The sequence below is a fragment of the Panthera onca genome, chromosome C1 (assembly GCF_046562875.1).
Source record: "Panthera onca isolate mPanOnc1 chromosome C1, mPanOnc1 haplotype 2, whole genome shotgun sequence".
Taxonomy (NCBI): domain Eukaryota; kingdom Metazoa; phylum Chordata; class Mammalia; order Carnivora; family Felidae; genus Panthera; species Panthera onca.
In genome coordinates, this window is record NC_138346.1 from 70365076 (window position 1) to 70391884 (window position 26809).

The following is a 26809-nucleotide window of genomic DNA, read 5'->3' on the forward strand; positions in this document are numbered from 1 at the left end:
TAGACATGTTTTATCAATTATACCTCAATAAAGCTGAAAAAGAAAGATTTTGTCTGAGACTTCAGCATCATTTGAACTTCTACTGGGGAAGGATATGCTTCCAATCTCACTCAGGTTGTTGACAGAACTCAGTTTCTTGCAGTGGTCGGACTGAAGGATTTGGTTTCTTGCTGGCTGTGAGTTGGAAGCCACTCTCAGTTCCTTGAGGCCACCTGTAGTTCCCCAACTACAGGTTCCCCAACATGGCTACTTACTTCCTAGGAGCCAGCAAGCAACTCCAGCAAAATGAGCACTACATTTTTTTGTAAAAAAATTACTAATCACGCATACCCCAACACATTTGGCATATTCCATTGGTTAGTGTCTTCAGATGTGTTTATGGAGGGGGCTGGCTGTAGAAAACTTCAAATACTTTGTCTGACAGAATGAGAAAAAGCCTTTCTGAGGAGGAAGTATTTTAGCTGAGACCTCAAATGAGAAGTAACCAGTTGTGAGAAGATGGGGGATGGAGGTGAGGAGCATTTTGAGGAAAAGGAACAAGAAGTTGGGAATGTAGCTATACCCATAGACAGAAAATACTATCATACTACTATAACACTGGGCTTTATTTATTTCTGTGTCTGTGTTCGCCATCATCCAGAAAGCTGTATAAATTACCTCAGCATCTTCAACTCTTGCATAGTATACACACTCAGTAAATTTAATAAATGGGTGGATTTAAAAACAAACAAACCTATTGTAAGTTAACATTAGGAACAATTTTTTTTGTGGAAAAAATGGTATTTTCCAAAACAGAAAAAGAAATAGCAAAAAATCGGCATTGTTTTACTTTTTTTTAATCTCCCTAATTTCTAGCTTAATAGAAGACAGCTGGATTCTCATGTCTACTTCTGCAATCTGTTGTGCTATCATACATCACATACCCTCTGGAGAAAGCCACTGTACATTCACAAGACAAAAATTAAAAATGGAAAATGACATCTTATTATTATTATTATTATTATTATTATGCAAATACTTGAGACCTGAAAAAGGTCTTGGGGAACTCCAGGGGTGCCCAAACCATACTTTGAGATTAATTACATAGCTGGATCAAACTAACTGAATTATCATTACTCCACATTTTTTCCTCTCTTTCTTTTTTAATACTCATGTACTCAACTGAGACAAAAATAATTATAATGAGAAAAGAACACTAGCATAAAACAATGGTTCCTCATTATCCACTTGCCTACATGGAGAATACTTTAAGCCACACCAGCGTGCCATTCTAGAAATTACTGGGTTTGTTGAAGTCATCTCACACCCCCACCTCATCACTGCCCCATCACTACTTGTCTACTCATCATACAGCCTACTTTCTGGCCAATAACTACTTTTCTTTCCATCTCACTTCCTAAACCCCAATTCCAACAAGGCTCCAACTCCATATACACCTCCAATCCACTGATCCCATATTTCCAGTGGTTCTCCTTATATCCTCACGCACTTCCCCCATTATCCAGCTTAAATTCCATGGTCACTTATTATAATCACTCCCTTAAATTTGTCCCCAATTTCTTTGCTTTGCTCTCACTTCACCAAACTCCCTTGGATAAAACCCAATCCTGGTTAAATTCAACATTCTGCCTACTCTGTGCCTACACCCACACCGATGAACATGTCTAGAGAAAAATCCACTGATGACATCAATCTAGATTCATGATCGCCAACATTATGTGGGCGATTAACCCTGTCCAGCAGTTACATTGTATTTCCTTAGATCATTTACCCTTCTAAGTAAGTATGTCTTACTTTTGTTCTTCTCAAACCCCAATGCCTCCTCCATCCTCATTCTCAGATAACTTTCCCTCCTATGTAACTAAGAAAACTAATGCAATCAGAAAAGCCCTTCCACATCCATCTATCTGCATGTGTGCTCATACCACACTTCCCTTCTTGCACTAGAGTGGAGTCATTCATATGCCTACAGACCAGCCCCTCCAATGGTATGCTAGATCCATCACCTCCTATCTACTCAAGCCATTGCTCTAGCAATTTCCCTCTCTCTCCTGTCCAATTTATTCCTCTCTACTGGGTCTAGCCCATCAGCCTACAAACATACTTTTATTATGTATTCATTGATAAAAACTCTTCATCCTATATTTCTCTCCAGCTACTGCCCATTCTTCTCCTTCCCTTAACAACAAACTCCTTGAAAGAGCTGTCTATACTTGCTGTTTCAATTTTGCTCCTTCTGTTCTTTGTTGAACCTACTCTAATCAAACTTTTACTATGATTACTTCCCCAAATTTGTTCTTATAAAGCCCATCAGTAACTTACACATTGCTAAATCCAACGATCAATTCTCAGGCCTCATCTTCCTTGATTGTTAGCACTTGACAGACTTGTACAAGCCTTCCTTTTTACAACACTTTTTTCACCTGACTTCCCGAACACTTTGCTCTCCTAGTTTTCCTCTATAGGACTGCTATAAAGGCAGAAGGGAGAAGAGTGCTATTTGAACCAGAATTGTACAAGTCTCTGTAGTCATTAGGAGATTGGGTTAGAGACAATAGTCAAATATAGAAGGCTTAGGAACCTTACCTGGGATTGAAGGAAAGAGAGTAATTGACCTTTGCATGATGCAATACGAGGGCATTGACCCTAGACAGATAGTCCCGGTAGGAAGGTAAATATTGGCATTCAGGACATCAGCTCTTGGGGATCAGAGATCCAGGCAAATGGCCAATGGATGTAGTAATGACAGGCAAGGGGAAAGATAAGGTAACCATATTGAAAATCCCAACTCCAGCCCAGTAACCAAATTGTATTGATATTAATACTATTCATACATTTACTACCTAACTCATACAAAGTGGCTATTGTTCATGGCTATTCTTTCTGCCCAATATCTCTGAGCAATGTAGCTATTTTTACCCAATTGTATGGATGAAGAGACTGAGGTTAAATGGAGGTGTCCTGCAGGTTAAAACAACTGAGTAAAATTATACTGAGTTATTAACAGAGTTGAGACTAGAGCGCAGATCCGAGAAAGCCAATAAATAGTGCCATGGCATCAGCAACCAGTGCTTTACACACAGAATTCTGGGCGAGAGAGTCAGAAGCTTCAGATGGCATGGTCCAGAAAGACCAGTAAATCAACATCAGATCTTGAGACTGGGTGCCAGATATGGGTGAGTGTAAGGATGGGGTGGGAATAAGTAGCAATACTGACAAGCCAGCAGGAAGTGGTACTTCCTGTGTGCCAGTACATGCAGATGAATTGAACTGAGTACAGGTAGAAGAAACAGATGGGATCACCTGACTGAAGGAATGGAGTGGAGGTGTAGAAAGCTGAGTCATCTCTGACAATCATCCCAGAGAATAAATAAACCTGCAGTTCCCTGTGGAAGATCTGATGTTTACTTCGTGGAATCCCTTGGCATCTGTCCTGAGAAGAAGCAAACATGTGGCATCTAGTGGGATGGCCATTGGGTGCTATAAGGGCTGAGCAAGGGGTGGGAAGGGTGGAATTTTTCCCTATATTTAACTAGATCATCATCCAAAGGATTTTAAACAGTTCATGGAAAATGCATAATGCTCAAAAAATGGAGTAAAAACTTGACAAAATATTTTTCTGACATGCAATTTGTTACTTCTTCTAGAGCAGGAGTTTTGAAATTTCAAGCGTAACAGTATATTAAACAAGTGTGACCCATAATGAAATCACAGCACCTGCTTTTATGATCCATTCCCCCTACACATGGGTTCAATGGAGTTAACCTTCCCTTGCCCTTGGATGAACACTCAGGCATATTCTAATGACTTTTTTAGACATTCTCAGATGTCTATGTCAGGAAAAGGGTATCCTACAGTCACTTTAGTAACAAAGAGAGTTAAATCCACTAACTGGAATATCTTACATAGTCCAAAACTGGAACTGATTTATCCTAAACCTCTTGCCTCCTTGCTTGGGCTGCTGCCCTGTGGAGGGTTATCCATGATTTCTTCACTCTGTGCTCTTCCTCTTCCCTTCTGATGTTCTTCCTGCAGCTTACTAGCCAGTTCCTGGGTGGAGCTAGAGTCAGGAGAAGAACAAGAAATAGTAAGGGGCTAGGTAATGTCCTTCATGAACTAGTTTTGTCTAAATGTTTTAAATGTTTACAAATGAGTCTTTCTTTTATGAATACTGTCATAAGCATCCTGTCAGGTCTCTCCTAGACCTCCCTGCAGTTCCCTTGTCCTGGACAGATGCATCCTATTATGGGTTGTCAAGGGTAGGATGACCAACCATCCCAGTTTTATCAAGGTGTATCCATCCCTGTTTTAGCATTGGAAGTCCCATGACCCAGGAAACTCATCAGTCTGGTTAAACTGGAAGAGTGGGTCACCCTAGTCATGCCTCTATAGCCCTTAATTAATCTGGTTATCAACTACAACTCCTGGATTCTGGTCCTTCACCCACCTAGACCCTTATTAGACAAAGACAATAATAAATTCACACTGCCTCACTCAAATCACCCTCATGCCTATTCCACATAGACTATTCCTTCGCTCCTTAGATATCTGGAGGTATAAACCCTTCATCTTTATTGAATCCAAGTATTTGTAGCAATTATCTCCAAATGTACAAGGGAAGCAGCTCCCGGAACCTCCCTTCCTCTTTCTTGGAGAGAATCAAATATACCGTGGGCCCATTAGAATAGATTCCTTTCCATTTACCTCTGAGAGGGTCTGGTGACACCCAGTGGGCCTCAAGGGGTGTCTAATTTGAGCTTCTCCTTGGGAAGATACATGTTCCTCATGGGTGTGGTCAAGCCTGCTTGTAACCCCTATGAGGTGGATAGTGAGCCTATAAATAACCCTGACCTGGAGCTGCCTACCTTGTCTATTCTATGAGGTAGGATAATAAAGACATTATTAATTAAATCACATTAAAAATATAAGAATAATTTTAATAAAATAATAAAATAAAACTGTTATTTGAAATAAAATAGCAGTGATAAATAATAAATTTTAATAAAATTTGATTTAAAAAATAAAGGTAGCACTTAACCCTGTTGCCATTGCCCTGTTTGGCTGGCTTTCTTTCTTTCTTTCTTTCTTTCTTTCTTTCTTTCTTTTTAATGAAGTATAGTTGACACAGTATTACATTAGTTTCAGGTGTATAACAGTGATTCAACAAGTCTATACATGATGCTATGTTCACTGCAAATACAGCTATCATTTGTCTCCATACAATGCTATTACAATACCATTGACTATATTCCCCAGGCTATGCCTTTTATTCTTATAACTTGTTCATTTCATAACTGGAAGCCTGTTCCCATATTTGGCTTTCTAAGGTGTAAGCTAGGCACTAATCTTCTGAGAATCCCAACTGCAAGAAACATCATTCAAAATGCTCCCAATGAACCCACAGAAGTCTCCTCTTTCTAAAGTTGGAACAAAGGAGATAATACCCACACCATTCCCTAGGTTGGAGCAACTTTTCTTTCCAAAGATGTCACTTCAAAATTCTCCATATCAACTCGGCATTTTAAAGTGGTTGAGGGGATTCAAGTCACGGAATGTAAATGTTGCATACTGTGATCTGGCTAAAAAATATCAGATCAAGTCTATCTTGGTGTCTCAGGCTCTAACTTTAATTTTAACACTCTATTACACAAGATTATAAAACACACACACACACACACACACACACACACACACACACACACACCAAAACACTCTACCCAGTAGGTGGCACCTGCAGAAATACATGCAGAGCATTTGTAGCAGATTGTATTTTCCAAAAATTGCCATAGCAATGTTTATGTTCCCACATACTCTCCCAGAACCTTGACATCCTTCCCTCAAGCAATGGAACCTATTCTCTTCTGTCTGAATATGGAACACTTCAGTGACTTTCTTCTAACAAACACAATGTAGTGGAAGTCTGACTTCATAGATTAGATCCAAACAGGTAATATAGCTTCTAACTAGTTTTCTTTTTCCTTCTTCCTCCCCTTCTCCCTCCTTGCTCTATGCTCTCTCTCAAGCAGCACTAGCTACATAATTTGTGGGACCTGAGGAAAAATGAAAATGAGCTGCTTGTTATTCAAAAATTTAAAATTTCAAGACAATGGTGACAGTGCAATAAACCAAGCATGGGCTCTTTTTGAGTGTGGGGCTTTGTGTGACTGCACATATCACAAGCCCAGGAAATCAGCCCTGCTGGAGATGCTGACCCTTGAAAGCCAGCCACCATGCGGAGAGGAAGCCCATGCTACATGGAGAAGCCACATGTAGCTCTTCCAGTTGAAGGCCCTAGGAAGACCCTCAGCCAACAGCCACACCAACCACCAGACGTGTGACTGAACGAGCATTCAGATGATTCTAGTACTCAGCTTTCCAGTCTCCTGGATGAGGTCCCAGACGTTGTAGAAAGAAACTGCTGTCATTGTGCCCTGTCCAAACAGTCCATGTAAATAATAAAAGGTTCCTTTATGCCATCATATTTTGGAGTTGTTACAAAGCCATCTTAATACAACAGTATGATTTATAGACACAACTTATGAAAGACTTCAGCCCAGTCACACCTGCCCACTACTATACCCTCAGACACCAGAGCCCTACCCAGTGTTGCCGAAAAAGTTCCAATGTTCTGGACTGCAACCAATACGACACCATAGTGACCGGACCACAAAACTTCCCATCTGCATCCTACTGTTGCCTGAAACAGCCCCTGCTTTTGGCATCTTGGCCAGCATTGAACCTTAACCATTCTCCAGATAAGGTTCTGCAGCTCCCTTTAGAGCTTTAGCCTTAGGACCTTTGAGACCATGCAACCCTGATATCATGGGCAACCCTCTAGGTACACTCGCCAATAAGACCGAACCCCCTCATCCCGAATTCAGACTTAGGTTTACTCTTACAGCAACGTTGTACGTTAAATTGACCTGAGGGAGTGGCTTCAGAACTTATGCATCGTTTATATCAGGATTTCTATGAAAATGAGGGTCTGAGATCCAAACCTCAAAGTTTTGAAACCCAACCTTTTCATTAAGAACCACAATCTACTCCCTAAAAATGTACAATCCATTTGACTTAAATAGTTACTGGAGGCTGATGGCTCTGTCTTTCCGCTTGCTTATTTGAGTGCCTTTGGGAGTCATATCTCTTGGAATTTAAAACACTCAACCCAAAGCAATGTAATATGTCATAGCAGTCTAGAAAAGAAATACAAAAACAAAAACTCTAACTAGAAGGTTAGACATTTTTTAGGTTTTACAAATTATGAAACCATGACCACTGAAAGAAACTCATCCATTATACAAAATGATGTTATGAGTTATTTTGAAAAATATAGGAATGTTCTCAAAGTAAATGGGGATTTTACTATAGTAAATTTATTCCATGCAACAACTTACTAAATTATCTATCTGTTCCACTCTTGTTAGTTCCCAAATTTAGCTGTTCCTAAGCAAAGATGCCTTTTTTTTCTGACTCTTCCTTTCAGTCATATATCAATGCATGTACCATTTCAAAACCATGTAAACAATTAACTTACATGATACGCACTTTTAAAAAATCTAAATATTCTCAAATCTTGAAAATATTTCTCACATTCCTTTTTGGTATCCAGTTACCAAACAAAGTTAAATTCAGATTGTTATCAAACTTGTTTTCCATACCCAAACTGCATTCTGCTTATTTGGAACTCACCAAGCATAAGAAACATTTAATAGAAAATTAAAATAAAATGGCATTGTACCCTTAAAGGGTTACATTTAATTATTAAAAAACAAATCTGTGAAGGTTTTTTTTTCTGTTTTCTTTTCTTTTTCCTGAACTATATCCAAATGAAACCAAGCAAGATCATAAAGAAAGGTTATCAAAATATGCAGTTCAGATTCCCTACAGGACCATTCCTATTGCCATAGTACTACAAAGTTGTAATAGCAGTAAACGATGAGGAAATGTGAATTCCTAGTTGAAAATCTGAAAACAGGATGTTAGAGAACAATGGCAAGCCACCCTGCCTAGTGGTGTAGGTACAGTTAGAGAAATTGGCCAAATTTTATTATGAAATAAATGGAAATATTTTTAAGCACTTTGGAATGTTTTCAAACTATTTAACTCCAAGTAGACATTCAATTATAAGCTTGTTAAATAAAATAATATGGTTTATCTCATTTTTCTCTCATCAACGACTGTGCAAGATGGGTAACACTATCACTGTTGCACGGGGAACACCTTGGGATTACTCAGCCACTAGCTGCATTCAACCCTCTTCCCACATCACACATCTGATGCTGCACTCACTCATTCATTCATTTTCTCATTTGCTTATTCCTTCACTCTTCACACCCAAAGATGTGCTTAACACATTTGAAGAGTACCCAGTTCGGTGGGGAACAGAGACCGGGAACTCAGACGTTCCATTATGGAGTAAGCTATGCGATAGAGGTAAACTGTTTGGAATAGGCAATACTCCCCAGAGGAGGTCATACTCAGTAGCATCCTAAAGTAGAGATAATCGAATGAACTTGTTTTAATGCATATTGTCTAACTCAACACTTCTCAAACTATGCTGGAAGGAACACTAGCATTTGGCTTACTCTCAATAGATATTCCGTGGATAACAGAATATCCCAATTAACAAGAGTTGCTCTGTGGTAGGACCAAGCACTTCATTCACTGTAAATAATTTAAGCTGGCTCACTGTTTCATCAATAAGCCTGCTGAGTTTGATTATTCAGAATTAGTCCGACATAATCTGGCTCATTTATGCAATAAGACGCAAGAAATGATCTCACAGCTGAATATTCTGACCTGGGAGGATCAAGGCACAAGACCCCAGAACAGAGAAGACAACAAAAATTGCATCATACCACAATTTTCAGCGTTCCTGTGGCTAATACTCTGCATGGCTTTTCTTAATTGCTTGAGAATAAATTGGACAGTCTTTGGATGAATTTAGTGGGTGTGATAAAAAGTGAATTCATTTTAAAAACAAACTAGAGGTGCTAATAAGCTGGATTTGTCAGTATTTAAGCAAGAAACCAAAATTGAGTTATCAAAGGAGCTTTTTGAAGTTGTACAAGGCAAAACCTCTCTACGCCAGGGTGAGACCAAGCAGCACCGACCACGAGAAGTCACTGAGCACCCACACTTCCTGGGAGGACAGAGAAGGGAGCTGGGTGGATAATGTGAGCAGCACAATGTTGAAAGCTGAAATTAGAATTAGTTAGAAAAAATTCAAAGTGCGAAGGAGCCTCTCCACACATCTTAAATTGTACGCAGCAAGTAGCCAGGTCTCAGTAAACAACGTTGAGAAAAGCACACCCTTTTGTGAATTAGAAACTCGGCTACAACCGAAGTAGCCCCACCTCTTGTCGTGTGTTTCCTGCCATTTTTATGGAAGTCTCAAATGTGTGCTGGTAATTTCTACAACAATTTTCCCTCAGGATACAACTTGCAGCCATGGAATACGTGGTAGGCGTTCTAAGGTTTGTTTACGTTTGCCATGGTTTTAAATGTCTGGAGCAAGACAGCACAAGTTCAGGGTGAAAGGGTGCCCTCTAGAACACGACAGGGCCCATCTCAGGGCTCGCTATTTTAATATCTAAAGGGGCTTTGATTTTCAGTGGCACAGAATGCTTCTTACCTTAGCTGATACATCACACTTGCAAATAATCCCCTTAGACACTTTGCGGCTTGATTATGTTAGCACCGAGGCTCCCCCGTGCTGCAATCAGAGCAACTAGGGGTAACAGAAATTTGTTGAGCATTTGCCCTGTGCTGGCCTCTTTGCATTATTTCCTTTCTTGGCAGGGAATTGGGACTCACTGATTCTGAAGTAGCCACACCTTGATCGCCATGCTGATAAAGTTGTCCCCACAGCACCTGGCTCAAGACACAGCAGGAACACACGTCTGTCCCTCAGCCAAGGTTCTTTCTACAACTCGTGGGAAGGCTATTGTCCTTTCTTATTCTGCCAAACTTCACGTGAAGTATATTCTGTACTTTGGTTACAGAGGGAGGGAGGGTGTGGGAGAAAAGAAGAACAGAGAAAACAATGCTCTGCTTCTCATGTAAAGCTGCAATTCTTTTTCGGAGGAAGTACCAACTGCATGAAAGTGCCCTGTTCCTCCTCTTTCTACATCTAGCTCCCTCCACCCTTATTTTCTTAGCTCTTCTAAGACCCATCTTTTGCTATAAGAGGGTAAATATTGGGGAGGGGCAAAGAATGTTTGAAAACAATTCTAGTTCTTCTTCTTTGGAATCCCAGAAACCATGTAAAACCATACTTTTACCCATATGCAATGTACTCACCTGCCATAGTTGCACTGGCTTCCTGACACCCCCACTGTCATTTGTCACCTGTCCTACCTATACTGTGATGGAAACATAACAAAAGATGCAACATCATTTCCACAACCTTGTAAATGCTCAAATCTTTTTTTTTTTTAAATTCTGGAGTTTCAGAGCAAAACCAAATGGCGCTAATTACTAAAAAGCAAGTTTTCCAAACCAAATAATAAATCATTTTGAAAGGAAATCTTCGAATCAGCCATTTACGGCATTTGGCTTTACTCTGTTTTACAAATACCAAGTCAGTCTTCACCGATCTAGTCCAATGAAAAATTAGGCTGAAAAAAGAAAAGAAGAAAAAAAACCAAGAAATAACAAAATTAAGACTGACTCTTTTTTAGCATTGTAATTATAAGGAAATTTCACAATTACACATACACGTGTGTAAGTAATCTTGTGAATTTATATACTCATTTAACAGATGTTTTCCAATCATTTACAATATACTAAGTATGCCACCCCCAACCTTAAAGCCTTAACACTATAATTCATTATGTTCTCTCATAGGTCATTGGGCGGACTGGGCTCAGTTGGGTCATTCTTATGCAGGGTAGCTCCTGTAGTTGCAATCAGATAGTGGTTTAAGCCTTCAACTGATGGCTTGACTGGTCGGGACTTCCAAGTTGGCTTGTTTCACAGCTAGGATGGCTGGAATAACTGGGCAGGCTAGCTGCCTTTCCTCCCCCTCTCCGTCCCTCTGTCTCTCTCACCACGTAGTCTATGACAAAGCCAAGTTAGATGTCCTTAGAGCCAGGAAACCCACAGCAGTCACACTTATGAATGCTGCCAGAGCACAAAGAGACAGAGGCAGAAATGCCACGCTTCTTATGGCCTCAGAAGTCACCAGCTTCTCTTCCACTGATTTATTGATTATTTATCCTATTGATTATTTACAATAATATTGATTATTATCCTGTGTCGCCAATTATTTAGCTACTGACTACACAGGATAAGCCTACATTTGCTGTGGGAAAAAATTACCCAAGGCATGAATACAGGGAGGTTTGGTTTGTTGGGGAAACCATTGTTAGCAACTAGCCAAGATACATAAGCACAGTTCCTAACCTCAAGAAGCTAACAGTAGCTAAATAAACACTGAATTAAGTTTTAAGTCCCGACTACTAACTTTGGTTTTTCCATATGGTTGTCAAAGTCATTTCATCTTTAAAAACCAAACAACAAAAAACTGGACTGAAATACCTGCTGAAATGAATTTTTAATGGTGAGTTTTTAAGTACTATGCAGAAATTAACAAATCATGCTGTCAAGAATATTTATGGATGTTGCTCATATGGAAAGCAGGACACAGATATACACTAACCAGTGTATATTTGTAGACTATTCCTAATTTTGCTTAAAACACACATGTTAATACATGCACATGTACATACACATATAAATTCACAGAAACAAGACTAAAAAAAAAATCCCACGAACATATTTAAGATGGTTAGGATATAAGTGTTTGTTTTTTCTTTCTTTGTACTTTTCTAATTTCCACAATGAACATCTATTTCTTCTAAAACAGAATCAGTGTTATAATATAGTATATTTAAACTAATATCCTGAGAGGGAAGGAAAGTGAACAGTCTTTCTGGAATTTGGGCTTCCCAAGATAACATAATAAGATGGCAAATTAGCATTGGATCCTAATATGATACTCGGTAAAAGTGAAGTGAAGACTTCAGGGTAGCTGAGGTGAGGTTCACAGGACTTCAACATTAATCACCTTATATAGGAGGAGTTAGACAACAGAGTATTTCTTAAATGTCCTATGAGCAGAAACCACATCTTGACATAGGAAAGAGTACAAGGTCTCTGGGTTCTGTCCTCAAACACTGAGGTTCTTAAAAGAGAAGTGCTTTTGATCATGATATTTGTGTAATGCCATTTGACCTATTTCATAAGTTTCCAAAAAAGAGAATAAGAATAAAAACAGGTAAAAGAGGAAACATAAATAAATATATATGTATGTCTCCACAGTGTATGAGGTCATCCATCAAGGCCATCCATTGGGGAATCCAGTAAATTGGAATTATGGTGGGAAGAATGCCCTTTCCTCTCCTATAGGAAGATTATATGGAGAGGAATAGGAAGAAATTTCAGTGGGAGGAGCCCATGAGTGATAAGAAGAAACAAGAACTTAGTGGTGATAGAGTGGCTAGTTGAGCACTAAGCTTCTGTCACAGGCAATGAAATGTAGGGCATAAACGACAGTTTAATTTAAAAATAACTCAGGGATGCTTGGATAGTTCAGTCAGTTGAGTGTCTCACTCTTCATTTCAACTCAGGTCATGATCCCAGGGTTATAGGATAGAGCCCCAAGTCAGGCTCTGTGCTGAGCATGGAGCCTGCTTAAGATTCTCTCTCTCTCTCTCTCTCTCTCTCTCTCTCTCTGCCCTCTCCCCGACTTGTGCTCTCCCTCTCTCTCTCTTTCAAATATAAATAAATAAATAAATAAATAAATAAATAACTCACTCACTCAAGTTCTTCATTTTTCAAGGACTGTTAAAAATGTTGAAGTACATAGTTCACAATGCTACCCTAAAATTTTCTTTCCCATTTATGGAATGTCTGCTAGTCACCTGCCCCAATATCCATTTTCCTTTTCCTTTGAAGTAGAACCCGTGATTTGGCTGGACAGCTAGAATAAAGTAAAAACATCTCCCAGGTGTGGCCATGTGACTAAATTCTCGGCAATGAGTTTAAGTGGAAGTGTTGAGTGCAGCTCCTGAGAAATCTTCTCAAAGGGTGTCGGCAGGTCTTCCCTCTTCCTTCCTCCTTTATGCTGGCAATAATACAGATGATTTCACTAGAACTGAAGCTCCTATTTGGACCATGGGAGAGTCCGCTAAAGACAGTGGAATAAGAAGGGAGAAAGACCCTGAGCCCTTGATGCTCATGGAACTTCCATGACGGTGATGAGCTACCTATGTTTGGACTTTTTATTTTTTATAATTTTTTTAATGTTTATTTATTTTTGAAAGAGAGACAGACAGAGTGCGAGTGGTGGAGGGGGCAGAGAGAGAGGGAGACACAGAATCCAAAGCAGGCTCCAGGCTCTGAGCTGTCAGCCCAGAGCTCAACGCAGTGCTCGAACTCACGAATTGCGAGACCATGACCTGAGCCGAGGTCGGACGTTCAACCGACTGAGCCACCCAGGCACCACTATGTTTGGACTTTTTAAAGTGACTGAGGAAGAGGAACAATCTTCTGTGGTAGGTAAGCTACCATTCTTCAGAGGATTTTCTGTTGCTTGCAGCTAAATGTAATCTTCGCTGATTCAAAGTCAAATCCCTTAGATTCTAAATCTCTATATCTTCCTTTTCTAAAATCCCCTAGAAAAACTCCTCCATACTTGCAGTCTCCAGGATCCCAGCCTCAGTCAGACCCCAAGAGGTTTTTCTTTCATTTCCCAAGAGAAGAACATCTCACCTCCCCGGTAACCAGGTTCCTGTCATTCCATCCACTCATTCATCCTCCTGATTTCAGGCTGTAGCTACCTGTCCTCATTCTCATATTCTTCACCACAGATTTCACATGGCTGGTGGCAATGGCAGGACCACTCTGGAAGTCAGGATGGGAAGAAAATAAGCAATCACAGCCTAATCTTTCTTAGAGGAAGGGAAAGGGAGTTGTGGGGAGATCCATACATTAATTAAAATTAATAAATTTTACTGTATCACACAACTTTGGGGAAGCCAAATAATTAAGGGAAAATTTCAATGTTGAAAAGATACATTTTTCACACGTGCAAATAGCTTTGTAGAAAATGCATATTTTTTCCTGTGATTATTTCTTGTATTGAATAAGATAAATTGAAAAAATGAAAAATCACACAGCTCTTTGAGATGATATTTGAGAAAGAGCAATTCTGGAGCAGCATTTTAATTATTTTAGATCTTACACTTACATGGCATTTAAATGCATTACTTCTTTTTACATCCTGAACAACCCTAAAAGGTGAATATTATTATGACCCTCTATACACAGGAGAAAGCTGAGGCTCAGAGAAGTCGAATCCCTCACCCACGTTCACATAATAGTCAAGCTATATTACTGTTCTCAAATATTGCCTGTCCCACACTATGGGAGGATTAGACCCTGTCACATCTTTGGCATCAGGCTTGGCAATGTGACTTGCTTGGGCCAATGAAATATGAGTAGAGGTCCAGTGTCGGTTCCAAACATAAGTTTTGAGAGTGATTCTTCCACCTTCCTTTCCTTGCTATGAGGCCTGCCTGCCTGGGTAGAAGCTGATTCAGTGAAAAAATATGTAGAGTTGAGCCACAACTGGTGGACACTTAATCCGACCAAGAAATACCACTGTGTTTATTTACTCCTGTCAGACAGCTTAGACTAAGGTGACTGATGCGCAACGTGAGTGAGTGGAAAGCCTGGGTCTGAAAGCCCAGTGCACTCCATGCAGCATCTGCTTAGTGTTCCCTGGCATTTCAGCACAATCTAAAGAACCGAAGGAATGGCCATAACTCTCCATTTCCTCCCTCTCCTATGGTGGGGATTTCTTCAGTCTACTTGAACCTGGCAACCTATTATCCCAGGCCGGTATTGATGTTTTCCCAAAGGGCCTGTTGTCAGGCCATTTAAGTGCAATTCAACACACAGGACTATTCTTGACTGGTGCCCAGGGCCCCTGAGGGCCCGGCTGCTACAGAACTCAGCTGGACAGTGGCTCTTCTGCCCACCAACAGGCTCTCACTCTCACTGCCATCAAACCCCAGCTCCCCACTCCACCATGGCCAAATGCACTAGGAGAGTTTCCCTGGACACTTCCCTCTTCCCCTCTTCCCTGTTCAAATCCCTCAGCTTTGTAAGAGGAATAAAAGCTTTGAGATTAGGGGTGTCACTGTAGTTCCAAGACAGAAGGCTTTGGCAAGCCACAAGAAAAGGCTACTCATAGCTCACCTTTATTAAAAAAAAAGGGAGATCAATAGGTATCTTGTCAAGGTCCAAGAAGGAAGGACAGCAATCATCACAGAGAAAGCTAACATTTAGGCCGGAGCTGTACCAGGACATCAACTGTGGCTGACATGGCTGCCAAAGAAACCCTGAGTTCCCCAGATTTCATGGCAAGGTTAAGAATCAGCTTGGTAGCTATGTGACAGGACCTTGGCGGCAGGCGGGGGGGTCCCAGAAATCTGCTGGGTAGAACACAACTTGGTCATCCTCTCCAAGGCTGGTGTGGCTTGAGAAATGTGCATAATAGTTTGATTATATTTGTCACAGCAAATGCTCTCTTGCCAAAAGTGTTTATCCACCACCACCAAATACATGGATACGACAACTTGTGATGAGTTGAAACTGTGTGAGTTTTCCCATATCTTATTGTCAGTAGTAGTGTTTTTCATTGATATGAAAGAATACGGGGAAGTTTTAAATATCTACAAGGGAAAAAATTGTACTGGTTACAGTGCTTTTTAAGGAAACCTTCTTATTTTTTGGATTTTTTGGAGCCATTATGATTTTAGTAACCATCTTTAAAGTTTATTTAAAATCCCATTCCTTATAAGACCTATTATCAAAGTTTTAAGAGGAAACTCAGTGGAAAAAATATCTCTGCCACAGGGCAGATGATGTGAGGAAATGTGGATATATATTTCTAATATATTTTGTGGGCCAGAAAGGATTTGTAAACTCACTAAGCACCTGTTCAACTAAGTGGAAGTCCCACCATTTTATTTGCCCCAATCCTACATCTGAAGAGGGTAAAGCTTAAGGGAAAATGAGGAGGAATAGAAATTAGAACAGGGATTACCCAAAGATTCAAAGGAGGAACCTTCAAATAGTTTGCCAGATAGGTTTGACTTGCAGTAAGAGAAGTGATTCCAAGGTCAGTTAGGGCTGTATTTTACTGTCTTTAGAACAAATATAATGTGTCTTGTAAATGGATCCATTTCTATGTTTACATATTCTGGTAAAGTCCTACATGTGTTTATGTGTGTGTGGGTGTGTGTTTCCCAAAAGCTAAGGGGAAAGGGGATTTTCCTCATTCTGGTGAAGCTAGCGGAGGAGATCTGTTTCTAGGGCCCATAAATCCCGCTGGCAACAGCTGTTCCAACTGGACAAACAGGAGGAGCTCAAAAGGAAGGAAGAATGGGAACAGCTGTTATAACTGATGCTATGCTCCTCCTCTCTCCCCACAGATTCCTTTTACTAGCTGTTCAAGTCTTCTTTTTCACTTTTTTACATGACATCTATCTTTTTTTTTTAATGTTTATTTATTTTTGAGACAGAGACAGAGCATGAATGGAGAGGGTCAGAGAGAGAGGGAGACACAGAATCTGAAACAGACTCCAGGCTCTGAGCTGTCAGCACAGAGCCTGACACGGGGCTCGAACCCACGGACCGTGAGATCATGACCCAAGCCGAAGTCGGACACTCAACTGACTGAGCCACCCAGGCGCCCCTATATGACATCTATCTTAATACTCTTTCCCCAAATTCCTCATGGCTACTCCCTTACCTTCATCAGGTCTTGCCCAAATGTCAGCTTCTCATTGAGACTTCTCTGCCCCTCCATTTATTATTTTTTACAAGTTTTTATTTATTTTATTTATTTATTTATTTATTTATTTATTTATTTATTTATTTTGTGTGTGTGTGTGTGTGTGTGTGTGTGAGAGAGAGAGAGAGAGAGAGAGAGAGAGAGAGAGTGAGAGGGAGAGGCAGAGTGAGAGAGAGAGAGAGAGAGAGAGAGAGAGAGAGAGAATCTCAAGGAGGCTCCACTCTGCCAGCACAGAGCCCAACCCAGGACTCGATCCCATGAACGAAACTGTGAAATCATGACCTGAGCCAAAATCAAGAGTTGGATGCTCAACCAACTGATCCACCCAGGCAGCCCTCTGCCCCTCCACTTAAAAGTGCAGCCCTTCCCTCTCTAAACTAACATTCCCCATTCTCCCTTTCCACTTATTTTCTTGGTGGCACGATTTTATTCCTTTAAAATATAATATGTCATGCATACAAGGAGTATATAAAAGATATTTGTATATTATAAATCACACTAATAGAACAAACACCTACGGAGTTTACCACAACACAAGAATTTAAACCATTTTAAATTCCCTGTTGTCTTCCTCACCATATTCCTGATGTGTAACCAGGAGAATGTTCATAGTAGTACACATCATTTAAACCAAAACTGAAAACATCACAAATACCCATCAAAGAATGGATAAATGAACCATGATATATTCACCCAATAGAATACTCATCAGTGGAAATGAATGAAGTATAGTTAAACACAACTGAGCATGGATAAATCTTAGAAACATAATGAGTGGAATAATTAAGTCCCAGAAGACCAAACAGAATATAAAATACCATTTATATAAAGCTCTAAAACAAGCAAAACAATGTTATTAACATGAATCTCCATAAATGTTAACACTATGGGACATATTCATCATCTTTATCTTAGCTAATTATTCAGATAAGACTCTTCCAACTTCAACATACATGTAAAATAATGTCTTCTCAATTCATGCCAATTTTAAACAATTTTAGTTCCCCAAATACAAAACTATATTTAACCTTCCAAGTTGGAAAATAGGAGTCAATCTTGACATCTTTTGTTTCTTGCCCACCATATAAAACTGATCACTTAAGGAAATTTTGCCTCTTCAATCTGGCCCCAATCTCCATCCAATTTCCCAGCTACCATCTCCTTAAATCAGATCTTCAGCTTTGAATTCTAGATATTTGTTTCCTAACTCACGTACCCATTTCAGTCTATTCACAGTTTTTCTGTGAGTTATCCAGATGATTAATTTTTTTTGGTTTTTATTTCAATAAATCTCAAGTTAATTTAATATGAACACAATTGATTTATCAAACAGTCTGAAATTGGTGAGAGCTTAAACTTGACACTTTTATTTTTGTCTTCAATTGCCACATTCATTTGTGCCAGGATAAATTCTCCTTTTCAGTTACTTTCAAATGACTTCCAGGCCAGTCCATTTTTATCCAGTTAAAACTTCCTTTTCATAGAGTTCCCCACTCCCCTTTGCCCCCAGCTCATGCTGCTTTACCCCTGGCCTTAAGCCTGTAGGGCACAAAAGGTGGGATCCTCACCTTATTTGAGTATGTCCACTAATTAGGTGAGAGTGGGTGGGTGGGGAATTCGGAGTTATGAAGAGATACTATTGGGTCCTATGAAAGGGTGATGTTGTGGTTTTCACTTGATTATACTAATGACCCACTCCTTCAACATGGCTGCAGTGCAGCTGATGCCTCTTTGGGGGACACAATGTATGTCCCCTTCAGGGCACACCGTGTTCTTGCAGGAGGGCTCATCTCACCATTCAGTTCTGGGTACAGGAGATCTGATCCAGCTCAGTGTATTGCAATCTCTTATTCAGTTATGTCCTGAAGCCAGCTCATACTGGCCAATTGTTAAACTTTCAGAAATTTTGGGAGCTGTTTATTAATCCATTGGTAGCTTGAAACCAGCCCTGGTGGGAGAACTCACACTACACTAATTGGTGAAAACTATAAACCAGTTCTATTTTCTTTTCTTTTGAAAAGCCAGCAGTCAAACATTTACTAGAATTTACTAAAATGTCCACAGCTTTCATCTCTCCCCAGTAATCTACTCCACAGCCTCTTGCTGCTGGAACCTCTTCATCCCAATCCTTTTGGGCGGGGTACTGACAACATGGTTAAAGCCTGCTATCGCACATAGTGTTCAAATGACTCAGAGGAAAATCATGCACCCTTGCCACACCAAAGGGTGTGAGTGCCAACAATTGCACTGCTAGGTGTTCACTCTTCCCCATCATCTGTCTCCAAATGTTTGCTCTTTCTGCTCAAACTAGGATAGGAGCAGTCTGAGCAATCAACTACCTAAGGAGGCTTACAGCTCAGGAGAGAAATACTGATCCTCCCTTCTTAGAGCATTTACAATGTCTAGAAGCAATTCTCCTGGAGTCTCCTTTCCACTCGGAGAGGGGAGGGACTAACTTATCATACAAATAGCACTCCCAAGGTCTTGTCTCCCTGATGATTTTCCTGGGGCAGCAGTCCTCAAACCTTCTATCTCAGGATTCTTTTACCCTCTTGAAAAATATTGAGGACTCCAAAGAGGTTTTTGTGGGTTATGTTTTGTGGGTTCCTAAAATGGAGGAATTTTTAAAACACATAAACACAGAAGCATACATTCTATTAGCCATCAGAGTGATGACATCATCTCATTTCATGTAGCCTCTAGAAATCTCTACTGTGTACATGAAAGAATAAGAGTGGAAAAGGCAAATAATGTCATGTATATATATATATATATATATATATATATATATATATATATATATATATATATACCTGTAAATGCTTTGTCGTTATTGACCCCTCAAATAAAGGTCTCCCCTCAACGGTTTCCCCTCAGTGGTTGGGAAAAAATTCTCTATGAGCCTCTTGTGTTTCTGCAGGCCTTGCTAGCACAGGCACCAACTACCTTTGCTCACTACCTTTTTAAAGATGTTTGTATTGTGAACAACCTAGGAAAACTAAAGACGTTGTGTCCCTCCCAGTGTTTGCTCAGAAAAAAAGGGCACGTTTGATTTCTGTCAATTGTAATAAGGGTAATGTCTCTTTCTGGACTGTATACTGCTCTAGGCTATATATTTAGGAATTTTCATCCATAACCACAGTCTAATTTTAGAACATATTCACCACTCCACAAAGAATTAGCATTACGCTCTATTCTTCCTTACTCCTCTTTCAGCCCTGAATAAGGTTTTTAAAATGATTATATCCTCACATTTTTGGAATTTGACATGAACAAAAACTTCACTCACTTAAGAAGATGATAGGAAATTTAAAATCATTTATTTGCAACTAACAAAATACTTCCAACAGCTGAACTTATAAAAAAAATCTAGGGGCGTCTGGGTGGCTAGTGGGTTAGGTGTCAGGCTTTGGCTCAGGTCATGATCTCACAGTTCGTGGGTCCTAGCCCCGCATCGGGCTCTGTGCTGACAGCTCAGAGCCTGGAGCCTGCTTCGGGTTCTGTGTCTCCCTCTCTCTCCGCCCCTCCCCCACTCACACTCTGTCTCTCGCTCTGAAAAATAAATAAAACATTTAAAAAAATTTTAAAGGCATTTTAGATACTATTGAACCTTTTCATTTTCCATTAATTATCTATTGCTAAGTAACAAATTATCCCTAAATTTGGTAGCTTACAATAATAAGAAAAATATATAATCTCACATGACTGTGGCTCAGGAATTTAGGAATGGTTTGGCTGAGCATTTCTGCCTCAGGTCTTCCACGAGGTTGCAGTCAAGTTGTGAGTAAAGGCTATGATCATCTGAAGACTTGATCGGGGATGGAAGATGTTCTTCCAAAGTGGTTCACTCACATAGTTACTATGGTGGGCTGGAAAATGGCCCCCCAGCGATGTCCACGTCCTAAAACTCAGGATTTGTAAATATATTACCTTACATGGAAAAAAAGGACTTTACAGATGTGATTAAATTAAAAATCTTAAAATGGAGAGGTGACACTGGATTATCCACGCGGCCCCAGTGTGATCACAGAATCTATGTAAAATGGAGGTAAAAGTATTAGGATGAATAGTAGAGGGGTGCCTGGCTGGCCCAGTCGGTAGAGCATGTGACTCTTGATCCCAGGGTGAGTTTGAGCCCCACACTGAGCACAGAGATTATCTTAAAGAAAAAAAAAAGATGAATAATAGAAGATGTGAAGACACAAGCAAGAGGCTGGAGCAATGCAAGAAAGGACTCATAAACCAAGGAATGTGGGGGGTCTTGAGAAGCCAAAAAAGGGAGGGAATGATTTTTCCCCTTTGAACCTCCTGAAGGAACCAGCCTTGCCAACACCTTGACTTTAGCCCGGAAGGACTGATTTTGGATTCATGACTTCTGCAACTGTAAGATAATAAATCTGTACTGTTTTAAGCCACTACATTCATAGTAATTTGTTATGGTAGCAATAGGAAATTAATTCAATTGGAAAGTTGGTGCTGGTTATTGGCAGGAAGCCTCATTTTTTTGCCACAAGGACATCTTCTTAGAGCTTCTTAAGTGCCCTCATGACATGGTAACCAGTTGCTCCTAGAGCAAGTGATCCAAGCAAGAACAAGATGGAAGCCACAATGCCTTTCACTATCCAGCTTCAAATATCACACTCTAATTTACATAAAATCCTACTGGTTACATAGGTGAGCCCTATCCAAGATGGGAGGGCAGACTATGTAGGGCATGAATTTGAGAAGCAAGAGTTACTAGGGTCCACCTTGGAAGCTGGCTAGCACACACAAGTATTTTAGATGATAATAAAACTTTAATTTAGAGAACCTTAAAAGAGAACTCACCTTTGTCTAGTTTCTATGCCACTAAAGAGCACATCAGCCAGCAATGGCCAGATGACCAATAAAGGTAAAGACAGAGATTGGTGGTGGGGGGTGAGGGCACCTGAGTGGCTCAGTCGGTTAAGTGTCCCACTTCGGCTCAGGTCATAATCTCGCAATTTGTGATCTCAAGCCCTGTATCATGCTCCATGCGGTATGGAGCCTGCTTTAGATTCTCTCTCTCTCCCTTTCTCTCTGCCCCTCCCCCACTTGAGTGTGTGTGTGCGCGCTCTCTCTCTCTCTCTCTCTCTCTAATAATAAATTAATTAAATAAATAATGACAGAGATTGGGGCTTTTGGCTCACAGAGACATAGGCTGGCTTCTCTGACACTCCTCCTTCCCCTTCAACACTGGCCTGGGCAATGATACTGTTGGGGCAATACTCCTTGGACACAACATGAATTCATCCAGCAACTCAGTGGATCTTGTCACAGTCTGGATCTCTGAAAGCAGAGCCTGAAACAAAGACTTACATTCAGATAGTTGATTTGGGGAATGAGTTCAGGTTAGGGCTTGGAAGAGTAAAAGCAAAAAAAGGAGAGAAAATCAATAAAAAGATGTCCTTAGACATTAGCCACCATTATGGTGAATGAAGTTCAATCCCACAGAATCTTCTGGGGACCCTTTTGAAGTGCATTCAGAACGATGCTAGGTGATAAACATTGTAAGCATTGAACCATCATTTCCCATGCCCTTGGTCAAAAACTGCTTCATGGGCACTTATTTCCCACACCTCCAGGTTGCACATGTGGAGGTGTCAAGGTTATACTTACAGAAACCCAAAGCCATAGCAGCTGAGAATCCCTGGGGCAGTAAGCCAGAGGCACACTGAAAAGTTGCAAGAAAGGTGCTGCTGGGTGTACTTGGGGAGGCTGGTAAGTCTGTGTGGAAATTGGTCACCACAACAGAGACTGACAAAGTGGACTGAGAAGATTTGTAGTGCTCCACTAATGGTGCTCCACATTCACTCTTTGTCTAGGATGGAAAATCTGCAATTGGCTAGGGAAATAGATAAATATATGCCTAGATGGCAAAGAGCCACCTTGGCCATTCTGAACATGCAATATGGTGGCAGAGTAACACATGCTATATGTTTCTTCCTGGGAACCTTATGGCACTCTGTCTTCCATGAGAAAGGAGAAAGCAAAGTCTTTTTGCCATTTCCTAAGTCCCAAATGGCGAACCTGATGCCTAACAGGAAGCCCTCTAAAATGGGAGTTCCTTACCATCCATTTGTCCTCAGATTGGAAACCTAATTGCCAATTTTAAAGCCTAAGAAAAACCATCTCAATTGTTATTTTATTAATAAGCATATTCTAGATCACCCAGATGACTACCATATAAACAAACAAGAAAAAGATTCTTTTTTAGTGTTCACTGTGTTTGCGTTTGATAAGATCAATTATCGTAACCTGTGGTAAGTTTAAAAAGTAGCTAAAAAAAACTCTTCAACATTCTTCCCATCAAGACATCAAGACATGGGATGAATGTCCCCTCCCCCTGAATCTGAGAGGACTTGTGGCTCATTGTAACCATAGAACACAGTGGAAATGACCCTTGTGTGACTCCTGAAGCTTGGTCAGAAAATGTGAGGCAAGTTCTACTTTGTGAGCTGGGACACCTGGGAGCCCTGGGCTGCCACGTAAGAAGCCTGACTCTCCCGAGGGTCCCATGCTGTGAGGAAGTTGAGACTGCCTGCAAACGCCTATGTTGAAGCTCCAGTCAACCACCAGGCATCAACTACCAGAGTGAACACATTGAGTTACCTCCGCCCTCGAGTCTTCTTAGCTGAGCCCCAGATACCATGTGGATAAGACAAGTCATTCCCACCGTGTTCAGCCTGAATTCCTGACTCACAAAATCCACAAAGCATAATAAAATGGTTATTTCAGCAGCTCAGTCTTGAGGGAGACTTAATACATTAAAAGGAGGTCAAATAACTTCACAGCATGTTGTATAGATGAAAGACACACAACAGTTTGAGCAGCAAAAAGAAGTAAAAGAACTGCATCATCTTAAAACACAAGGTATTATAGGGTGCGTCTGGGTGGCTCAGGCAGTTAAGCGTCCCACTGTGGCTCAAGTCATGATCTCACAGTTCATGAGTTCAAGCCCCACATCAGGCTCCATGCTGACAGCTCAGAGCCTGGAGCCTGCTTCGGGTTCTGTGTCTCCCTCTCTCTCTGCCCCTCTCCTACTCACAATCTTTTTCTCTCGCTCTCTCTCAAAAATAAACATTAAAAATTTGTTTTCTAAATAAAATAAAAAAACACGAGGTATTATAGGCATAGGGAACTCTTTCATGATTATTAAAATTCATTCTTTTCATGAATTTATTTCAGCAAAACATAATCCTTCACATTAAGTTAATGTTAATTTGAATTTTAGAATTCATACAGTTTTGTTTTTATTTAATATGTAAATTCATTTGGGTTCTTTAGTTGTTTAATAAACTATAAGCAAAAGGAATTTATATATAACTAGTTAAAGTTGGTATATTATAGGATACATATTATAATAAAAATAATTTAAGTCAACTCTGAAAAATCATTTTCATTAAAAGGATTCATGTAATAATCAGATTTGCAAAAGATTGCTTTATATTGTTATCAGCTACCTTCTACTTAAAAACCCACCAAAACAACCTATTGCCTGTTGCCTTTGGATTAAATCCAAACCCCTTCATTAAAAAAACACAAGATCCTTCCCAATCCACCTCAAAAATCTGTCTTTATCTCTTCCCTCCCTTCATTCATTTGCCCTATGTTGCAGCCACCTCCAACTTCTCCCCAATCTCCTCAGGAACTCCTACCCTTCCTTAAAGACTCACTTCAACTGCCACTTCCTCTGTGAAGTCTTTACAGATTCAGAGGATTCCTTTCTCTATGTTCCCACAATGTATCAGTCCAGGCCTGGCAGAAAACAGGTGGTACATTCAAATGGGTAACTGTTTCCTGACAGAAACAAAACATTTCTTGAATTGACACAAGAAAACCCTACCATTAGCTCTGACTTTTGGTCAACAGATGCAGGCAGCCCACTGTGGAAGGAGCAAGAGATTCAATGCCTCACCTCATGTTTATCCTTTCCTCCGATCTGCTGCCAGGGTCCTGTTGGCTGAACCCAATAAGAAGCCAAAGGACAAAGAAACCCACTGATACAGTAGTCTATCCAGATCAGCCTCCCCAGGGAAAGGCAAGGTGGAGAAGGATGGAGGGTGGCAATGGGCGAGAAGGGAACACAAGACATCCAAGCTCTTTATTTATATGTGAATGATGTTCTGTTGCAATAACCTGTTTTCATGAGTGCTTTCCCACTGGACTCTGACCATGACATCATTACTTCCATATTCTCTGCACTTGGCAAAGGATGTGGACAGAGCAGTCTCTTAATAAGTGTTTATTGAATAATGAATTGATAAGGGAATGACATAGTTGAGAACACAGAGAGCATAACTGGTGTTCTTGAATATTTTTCAATTTTTATTTAAAAAATTTTTCTCTAGTTGTTTTATTCCTATCATTTGGAATACACCCTCCCTCTTTTTTCTGTAATAAGCTCTTGTGTTATTTTTTTCCTAAGCAAAGCAGCTATTTGTATTGTATTTTCGTTTATTTGCATTTTGTTACTGAGATTTTAGTTCTTTAAGCCAGTTAGGATTATATCTTATAATAAAGCTCATTTTAATCTGTTTTATTTGTGTGTATATGATTGTAGAGCAATTTAATTTATAAAATAGGACACATTTATGGCACATGGCTTAAAATTTTCCCTTCAGTTTTGTTCTGATTTCCTAAATTTCTTTACACTATTTGCATGGATCTTGTCAATCAAATTTTATTCCGTATAAGAGATTAATAGAGGAATGCTACATTATAAGCCTTCCAGTTTCCTTGAATGATTTTTAGTATTCTGTAACACTTTTTTGTAATTAAGATTTAAATACCCAATCCCTCAAGACTTGCCATACAGAGAGCTGTCAATCAAAGAATTGGCAGGCTCTATGATCCGCATGATGAAGTCTTTATCCCTACTCTCTGATGCCTTCAAGACCAGCTTTTGCGAGCTGATCCTTCATTTCACATGTCTTAGAACTCACTCACACTTCTTATGCTTGGAAATGTAACACACAAAGTGACAACGTAATCCACAGCTAATAAGTTAGCGGCTATAAAAATGAACATTCACATAAACTTGCCAAGCATGGAGGATGGAGGTGTTACACCGTACTCGTGTATATATGTCTGCCAGGGCAATAGTACATATGCCTTTGGAGATGCTTCTAAGTTATGCAGAGAAGCCGACAATAATTCTTGAACTTTGTCGTCAGGATCCAGTTTCATTTAAGAGCCAAACCAACAGCATCAAAACACTTGGCCATGATCAGCCACAATCCAGCCGGTGAAGAACACATATAAAACTAGCCCTTGGGTTGCAAATTTTGTGGAAATAAGGCTATCTGAGCTGACTCTGTTGTGTCTTAGTTTGGGATACACGCTTTCACTGAAAAAATAATAGCAACGAGGGAGTTCTTGGATCTATTTTCTGCATATCTTTTAACTCCTTTCAGAGTCAAGTAAAATGAATAATCACTATTATTGCTTAGAGAAAGATTTTGATAAGAAATTTATATCATTATTCCGAGTATAAAAATATAATTCTAGTGTTTTAAATTTTACATTCAAAATTTAAATGTTTACGTTTATTCAGTTACAATTAATACTTAAATTAATGCATAATAAAATTTAACAGTGGCCTAAGATTTGAACCCCACACCATAAAACTGAGTTTTGCCCATTGAAATCTAATTTTAAATTTACCTATCCTACACAATAAGATAGGGTATTTGATGTACGATGCTTTAAACATTTATAAATTCTTGATTATATACATCTTGTTTTAATGTATTATATTTCTGAATATTGGTTTTTAAAAAATTTTTAATGCTTATTTATTTTTGAGAGACAGACAGACAGACAGAGTGTGAGCAGGGGAGGGGAAGAGAGAGGGAGACACAGAATCCAAAGCAGGCTCCAGGCTCTGAGAAGTCAGTACAGAGCCCTACATGGGGCTTGAAC

General features: G+C 39.9%; 1 long non-coding RNA gene across 3 annotated transcripts in view; it reads right to left on the minus strand.

Annotated features, from left to right (window-relative positions):
- Positions 1-25278, minus strand: part of LOC132670756 (uncharacterized) — a 108572-nt gene extending 83294 nt beyond the window's left edge. The window contains exons 1-4 of one of the 3 annotated variants that reach the window (XR_013557287.2): positions 24732-25278; positions 13777-13908; positions 10303-10364; positions 3906-4060 (exon numbers count right to left, since the gene is read on the minus strand). This is a non-coding gene — a long non-coding RNA (uncharacterized LOC132670756). Of the gene's footprint in view, positions 1-587; positions 4061-10302; positions 10365-13776; positions 13909-24731 lie in introns of those variants that run through there. The other 2 variants (XR_013557286.1, XR_013557288.1) reach the window with 2 other exon arrangements.
- Positions 25279-26809: the final 1531 nt, after the last annotated feature.